The sequence below is a fragment of the Lycorma delicatula genome, chromosome 1, assembly GCF_047948215.1.
Source record: "Lycorma delicatula isolate Av1 chromosome 1, ASM4794821v1, whole genome shotgun sequence".
NCBI lineage: Eukaryota > Metazoa > Arthropoda > Insecta > Hemiptera > Fulgoridae > Lycorma > Lycorma delicatula.
Window position 1 is genome coordinate 10,472,522 of NC_134455.1, and position 8,730 is coordinate 10,481,251.

At 29.3% G+C, this 8,730-nt stretch overlaps 1 long non-coding RNA gene across 1 annotated transcript; it reads right to left on the reverse strand.

Annotated features, from left to right (window-relative positions):
- Positions 1-690: 690 nt before the first annotated feature.
- On the reverse strand, positions 691-8,373 carry LOC142318033 (uncharacterized). The gene is made up of 5 exons (XR_012754788.1): positions 8,290-8,373; positions 3,770-3,949; positions 3,111-3,271; positions 2,382-2,475; positions 691-870 (listed from the first exon to the last, which is right to left on the reverse strand). It is a non-coding gene; the product is annotated as an uncharacterized LOC142318033 (long non-coding RNA).
- Positions 8,374-8,730: the final 357 nt, after the last annotated feature.

Sequence of the window (8,730 nt, forward strand, 5' to 3'; positions counted from 1 at the left end):
AAACAAATATTACCTGTTTGGAAACATAGCGATGCTAGTGCATATTCATCACAAACAATTCTTCAATTTTATGTTCAGCATCCGAAATCGGCCCTATTTTTTAATGGCTGGGCGTATATTTGTATACAAGATACTTATTTTTTATAAAAACCCTGACTTTTCTACACATTTCAACTATAAACAAACAGAACATGTTAAAAAATATGTAAAACCAAACAACACTACGTATCACTCTACGAGAAGCTAACCAAAAATAAAACCAAGGCAGTGGAGTAGATAAACAGATATTAATAGATAGAGTTCTATGAACAGTTAAAATAGAAAACGTTATATTACAAAAATATCAGATTTAAGAAAATCCCCCTAAAAACTATTTACTACGAAAAGTACTTTGTATGATCCGGAATTCAAATTTTACAAAAAACATGCATGAAAATGATTTTTTTTTTACACTACTTTTCAAGATCATCACATTTTACATCCCTTTTGTACAGCTATTTCTATAATTACCAATGCATATAAAAATAATAATCCACTTTTCTAATAACTTTTATTAATGTATATTGCAAGGCATGCGAAAGCAACTTAAAACTAAAACCTAACAATATGAATGAATTACTTAAAATACCTGAAAAGACACACACATAAGTAAAAAAAATCACAACTTACAGAGAGACTTACTGTGGCGAATGCGATATTTTTCTTACATTACTTATCATAGATAAATTCACATATAACAAAAAGATATATAAAAAAATTTGCTGATGAAACTGTAAACAACATACTGGAAAAATAAATATTTAAGTCAAGTTAATGCTGTTCATATGATCTACAATCTTTACCTTGTGTAGTGAATTACCAGTATCGTATCTGTAACAAAAGAACAAATATATATTTTGTAATATTTTTAATAGTTTAATAAAAATAACAGGTAATTAATACCATTCACAAAATAATGGTATAATCAATTACAACAGATTATAATCATGAGTAAAAAGAAAAAACCTATTTAATAAAATGTTACTATTTAAAACAAATATATTTTCCATAAATAGTGAATACATAAGCAAAAATTATACACTACTGTTCAATACCTACGAATGAAATATACTTTAAAAAATACTATCTAATATAACTGCAAATATAACACGTTCCCTAATCAAATGAGCTACTACTTCCGCTTTTTATACTGCCATAAATGTAGTATTTACGAGAGCTTTTTTTTGTTATTTAATTCGTTCTATTGTATTCTCCATTGCTTTATATTTTTTTTTAATTTAAGTAGATAGTATAAATGATAACACATATATCTCAAAAAAAAAAAAAAAAAAATTATTTCGGCCAATTGTTGACACTTACGATAAGAATGCAATATCAGAAAAACGTGCAAATTATTCAGAAAGGGGAGACAAAAGCGAGTAACGAGGTGCATGATTGGCAAACACAATAATTTTTTTTTTTTTAAAGATGGCCTCTTCACACCCCTCATAACCATCCACAACCTCTGTGAATATATTTAGCACCACCAAGGCACGTGTTTATCGCTGTTTAGCATAACACTATCACCTTGAAGTGCCATGATAGAAGTCTTTTCCCACTCTATCAGACCACTATTCCAGGAGCCTATCCGTCGGATACCTCCAACTTCATTGAAATACACCGACTACCATTTCCAATTTGCAGGCGCATTAATCTCTTATGTTAAACCTTCCCACCGTAAGCCTATCAGATCCAGACTGGCTTAGGTCATGTCCTTCCATCTACTAGGACAAGTTCTTCATACCACAAGAGTCACGTATGCCGCCGTCAAAAAGCCCCGATTCCCTACTTTTGCGAGTGGGCGGCCAGAAAAAATAGAAATAGTGTGTGTGTACCTCCCTTGAACGACACGGTTCCAAGTTTCATGCAAATGTCACTTTTTGGGCCTCATTAAGCTGAAAACACGGTGGGTAAACCGGATATCATGGATGAAATGATCATGAGTAACCGGTGCATTAAACTTGGAGAAATTGTAAGTTAACGTAACATCAGTGAATATAATATGTATGCGGTTTCATACACGATCAGGTTGTACACACCACCATGTATGCACAAATGGTGTCACAAATCTGTTGGCCAATATCAACAAATGTCAAAGGTTTGCATTCTTTTTTTTTATTCTTCAACATTATTCCATGACTCCTCCAAAGGTTTGGAAAGAAAAAAGCATACAGGATGACAGTGAGAGGTTGAAATTGAAAAGTTGACACGGTGAGATGATAAATGATTGGAAATTATTGACGATTTTTTCAAAAAATATATAATACTATATAGACATTTGTTCAACAAAAAAGAAGTTACTTATGAACATATGTTTGTTTCATAAAGCAGATGTAACTTACCTTCAGATCGTCCCTCTATTTTACTCTTTCAAAAGAAATCTTGAAAGCATACATTTTTAAAATAATTAGAGAGTTGAGATGCAAACACTTACATCTGAAACAAACAAAAAAAATTAATGTTAACTGTATTTTAATAGTCTTAAACAATAATGTATGATTATATTAATTAATCTATATTCCTATAAACAAATAAAATCAAATATTCATATAATAAGTATAAACTGTTATAAAATATGATGATGATAACAAAAATTGTACGTTACCACTATGTATATTTTATGGAATATTATATATTCATCAGCTCAGAAGTCTAGAAAAAAGTATAATTTTAAAATAAGTAGATGTCTTAAATGATAACAGGAGCATCTGAACCAAAAATAAACATACTTTTATAACCTTAAATGATAATCAATGATAATATTAATTAACAGGTTCTATGTTTTGCAATAAAATCTGTTAATTATAAAACAAGACTTATAAACCAATAAAAATCATATAAATACTGAGACAACTGTACATTACAGTTATAGAATTAATACTGACCATAATATTTTAGTCACACCGACAAATAAGTCTTCGAGTTAGGATGAGGGTAAAATTAAGCAAAAATTTTTATACATAAGGCATGCATCAGAAAACAAAACAAATCTTATCTTCTGAAAATTATCTTGATAATATTAATGAAACACTAGTTGTATTGTCTAATAATAATCATAAAACAAATATTACCTGTTTGGAAACATAGCGATGCTAGTGCATATTCATCACAAACATTTCTTCAATTTTATGTTCAGCATCCGAAATCGGCCCTATTTTTTAATGGCTGGGCGTATATTTGTATACAAGATACTTATTTTTTATAAAAACCCTGACTTTTCTACACATTTCAACTATAAACAAACAGAACATGTTAAAAAATATGTAAAACCAAACAACACCACATATCACTCTACGAGAAGCTAACCAAAAATAAAACCAAGGCAGTGGAGTAGATAAACAGATATTAATTGATAGAGTTCTATGAACAGTTAAAATAGAAAACGTTATATTACAAAAATATCAGATTTAAGAAAATCCCCCTAAAAACTATTTACTACGAAAAGTACTTTGTATGATCCGGAATTCAAATTTTTCAAAAAACATGCATGAAAATGATTTTTTTTTTACACTACTTTTCAAGATATCATCATATTTTACATCCCTTTTGTACAGCTATTTCTATGATTTAACAATGCATATAAAAATAATAATCCACTTTTCTAATAACTTTTATTAATGTGTATTGCAAGGCATGCGAAAGCAACTTAAAACTAAAACCTAACAATATGAATGAAATACTTAAAATACCTGAAGAGGCACACACATGAGTAAAAAAAATCACAACTTACAGAGAGACTTCCTGTGGCGAACGCGATATTTTTCTTACATTACTTAACAAAAAGATATATAACAAAATTTGCTGATGAAACTGTAAACAACATACTGGAAAAATAAATATTTCAGTCAAGTTAATGCTGTTCATATGATCTACAATCTTTACCTTGTGTAGTGAATTACCAGTATCGTATCTGTAACAAAAGAACAAATATATATTTTGTAATATTTTTAATAGTTTAATAAAAATAACAGGTAATTAATACCATTCACAAAATAATGGTATAATCAATTACAACAGATTATAATCATGAGTAAAAAGAAAAAACCTATTTAATAATCAAATTAAAAAAATATTACTATTTAAAACAAATATATTTTCCATAAATATTGGATACATAAGGAAAAATTATACACTACTGTTCAATACCTACGAATGAAAACTATATTTTAAAATATACTATCTAATATAACTGCAAATATAACACGTTTCCTAACAAAATGGGCTACTTATGCCACTTTTTATATTGCCATAAATGTAGTATTTACTAGAGGTTTTTTGTTATTTAATTATTCTCCATTCCTTTATATTTTTTTTTAATTTCTTCAACTAAATTTAATTGTAGGTCTATTATCCAATAAAATATAGTAACCACCTATAAACTGTTAGATAATCAGATGATGCTGTTAAAAATTGTACGTTAGGATTATGAAATTAATAATATACATGATACATTAACTATAGTTCAGACGTTTTTAGAGAGATTATTTTACAAATGTAGATTGTATTAATGATAACTCATATATCTCAAAAAAATAAATTAATCGTCTAAAACAAAAATTACAATTATATGTTAATTAAACTACAAGGCTATTATCCAATAAAATCTAATAATCATGTAACAAGCATAATAGTTGGAATATATGATGATGCTAATAACTTTACATTACAACTTTTTAATCACTAATGTACATGATTAAGGAGGTGCACCAAAAAATAAGTTACAACTTTGCCATGTTTTTTAATTGCAAGAGAAATAACAAATTGTGCTGGTGGTCCTGTTTAGGAAATTCGTAAAACTTTTAATGGGTTGCATGTCGAAACCATCAACGACATGCAAAGCCAGAAAGTTCAGGCGTTGAAGAAGATCGGTGAATTTGCGGTTTCTGTCCAACCGCATAGCACACTTAACTCATCCAGAGAAGTTGTTTGTCGCGATCTTCTAAATTGTACAGAAGAAGAAATTGTACAAGAAATGTCGAGTCAGGGAGTGACTCAGTGTTGCAGACTAACCATGCGAAGAAATGGTGAAGTTCTACCTTCGGCTTCGCATGTTTTAACATTTAATAGGCCGAACCTTCCTGAAAATGTGCGAGCTGGCATCCATCGTCTTGATGTTCGGGCATTCGTTCCGCAACCGATGAGATGTTTTAAGTGTCAACGATTTGGATACACAGCAGCTAGATGTGATGTGAAGCGCAGGAAATATGTATATGTGGAGTGAAAACACATGAGGGGACCCTCCAATCTGCGTTAACTGTAAATGGCACCACAACTGGCGTTCAAGGAACTGCCCTATATATAAATTAGAAACGGCAATTCAGGAAGTTTAAACGCTTCAAAAGGTCAGTTATCCTGAAGAGAAGAAAATTGTTAATCAGCGTAACCTCGACCATCGACTTCTTATGCAGAAGCAGCGGCTGCCCCTTCCACATCTAAAATTAACGTGGAGTAGTTGCTTAACACGATGGCACCAAGTCTTGCGACGATGATTGAAAGAATCATTGATTCAAAGTTTGAGTCGACTCATCGGATGGAACAAAGTAAAGATGAGAAGGCTTACCCTCCGTCTGACGCCGTTGACATGAGAGACGCACCAGCGCAGTTTAAAAAACCAGCCAAACCTGTGATTATAAAGCCACCAACGAAGTAAAAATAAAAAATCTTGACTTATCTAGCAAAGAAAAACAGATCACTCCGTCGTCTAGTCACAAGCCTAAAGAAATTGTGACAAGAAATTCTGAATCTACGGAAATGGAGGTGCAAGTTATTATTGAGAAACCACCAGACGTAGAGGATATAAAACATGTACCAATAGAGCCTCCTAAAGCGCAAAGAACAGCTTCGGTGAGAGCATCTATTTCAGCTGGACCCAGCACTGCAGTAGAGATAGAGTCCAGCTCATCAGCCGCGGAAAGTGCATCGCTTGCTAGTTTAGATTCAATTGCAACGATGTTAACAGCACCAATGAAGCTTTCATCACCTGATGTAAGCCGGCGAACGTCATTGGCATCAGAAAGAGAAGACGATGCCATGTCCGAGGCCTCAGACACTCTCTCGTCAGAGGTTGAGGCCGTTCGCAGGATGGAAAAACGGTGCAAGAATGGATGGCCGAAAGCAAAGCCTAAGAAGTAATTTTCTGAATTTGTAGTTATTGAAGAATGCAAAATTTTGAACATTTTTGATTCATGAAAATGAATTACTGAAACTTTTTTTTATTTTTATTTTTTTGAACTGGGATGGGGCTAATAACTAATGCAGTCAATGCCCCTAAAAACCTCAAAAAAAAAAAATATATATATATATATATATTCTGAATATAAGCCAAATCGGACCATAAATACAATTTAAAGTCATTTAAATTACTGCTTTAAATCAGCATAAATTCTTCCAGTCTTCCTCAATAATTGGTAAAATAAGTCTAATATAAATAAGGTGTAATTTCATATTGCTGTAACTAGTTTAACAATTCAACTGTAAATATAACAATTTAAAACATTCAGTTACATATCAAACAAGATTGTAGGGAAAATGTCAACTGCCTACAATGAATAATCTTGGATTATTTAAGGTAGCAGCCAATTTCATTCTTCCGCAGCCATTTTAACAATTCTACTGTAAATATGATATGAAACATTCAGTTTCACATCAAATAAAATTACAGGAAAAATTTCAACAGCCTACAATGAATAATCTTACATTATGTAAGGTAGCAGCCATTTAACTGCATCATCTTTTTTTAAATTCAATCAAAATATAGAAAACAATAAAGTTATAGAATTAAATAGTACAAATATAGCAAAAAAACTGAAAATGTTGATACATAAAAATGTTTAATTACATTGCTATATTCAAGTATGTTATATTATGTTAATATTCAAGTATATAATACAATTGTATATAATACAATTATGTTATATTCAAGTATATAATTTCTATAAGCTTTAAAAAAGTAGAAATAGAATAATGAACGATTTGTTCTTACTTGCAATGAAGAAACAGTTACATCTTTTGATTTTTATCTTTGTCTAAAATTACATCCCGTCTGTTTAATATAGAATTTTATAAATTGTTAGGACATTGTATTTGACAAAATCTTCTTTAAATGATCTACTATGAAACTTATATTGTATTCAGGTTTCCATTAATTAAACGTTAGAGAAATTTTGAAAAAAAAATAGGTAAACTATAGAAACTTGTAAATAACATTATTATTGTGTTTATAAAGGTGTTTTTTAAATTATTAAAAAAGTACTCGTGAAATAAAATTAATAAATACTCATATTAAACAGAAGAAATAACAGAAATTATTTATGATATGCCCAAATAAAAAGTACTGAAATAACAATAAATAATTTTTATTTATTTTGTTTATTTAAGAATGACAAGTGATCATGTAATCCCAAGTAAAGTCATTTAAATTACTGCTTTAAATCAGCATAAATTCTTCCAGTCTTCCTCAATAATTGGTAAAATAAGTCTAATATAAATAAGGTGTAATTTCATATTGCTGTAACTAGTTTAACAATTCAACTGTAAATATAACAATTTAAAACATTCAGTTACATATCAAACAAGATTGTAGGGAAAATGTCAACTGCCTACAATGAATAATCTTGGATTATTTAAGGTAGCAGCCAATTTCATTCTTCCGCAGCCATTTTAACAATTCTACTGTAAATATGATATGAAACATTCAGTTTCACATCAAATAAAATTACAGGAAAAATTTCAACAGCCTACAATGAATAATCTTACATTATGTAAGGTAGCAGCCATTTAACTGCATCATCTTTTTTTAAATTCAATCAAAATATAGAAAACAATAAAGTTATAGAATTAAATAGTACAAATATAGCAAAAAAACTGAAAATGTTGATACATAAAAATGTTTAATTACATTGCTATAATAAAAAAAAAGAAACAATGTGTCACCATGAAAGCACGGGACAGTCTAGAAAAAACTATAGTTTATCAAACATACCATATTAATTTAAAATATAATAATAAATATATCATCATATAACTCTATCGATGCATATTTATATTAAAAATAAATAAAATATTAAATGAATTGTACATAATTGCATTTTATAATTTTGAACAAGGCATGAGCCAGGTTGTCTATTAAAACGCAATAACCATTTATGTTAAAGTTTAGTTAAATAATTCAATTTAAAATACATAAAACTATAAAATAACATTATTCCTCTCATAAATATGTTGTATTCAATAAGCTTATCCTAATTTTACCTTAAAATCCTGATCAGTTTTACATTTCATTTTAAAGTAACGACGAATTTGAAGTTCACTGTTACGTAACTGCGACGACGAAAAGATACGATAACCGACTGACGTCGAAAACACGATTTCCTTTATCATCTCTTTAACTTACTTCTTTTTCTTAATTGGATTTATAAGCTTTAATTTTAATCAGTTTTTTGCTCAATAATAATCAGTGAATAATTTTTATTTATTTATAAATATAACTTAATATCTATTATAAATTATAAAAATAATGTAATCTCTATTTTTATAAAACTGGTCATCGATAAAAAAAATTGTGATCGATGGAGCGGTGTATTTGATTTGATCATATGTTTGGGCAAAGATAGGTTAGGTGAAATTAAAATCAGTCGTAGTGAGTAAAAAAAATTGATAGAACGTTTAAAAAGTAAGTGATTGTAGCAATAT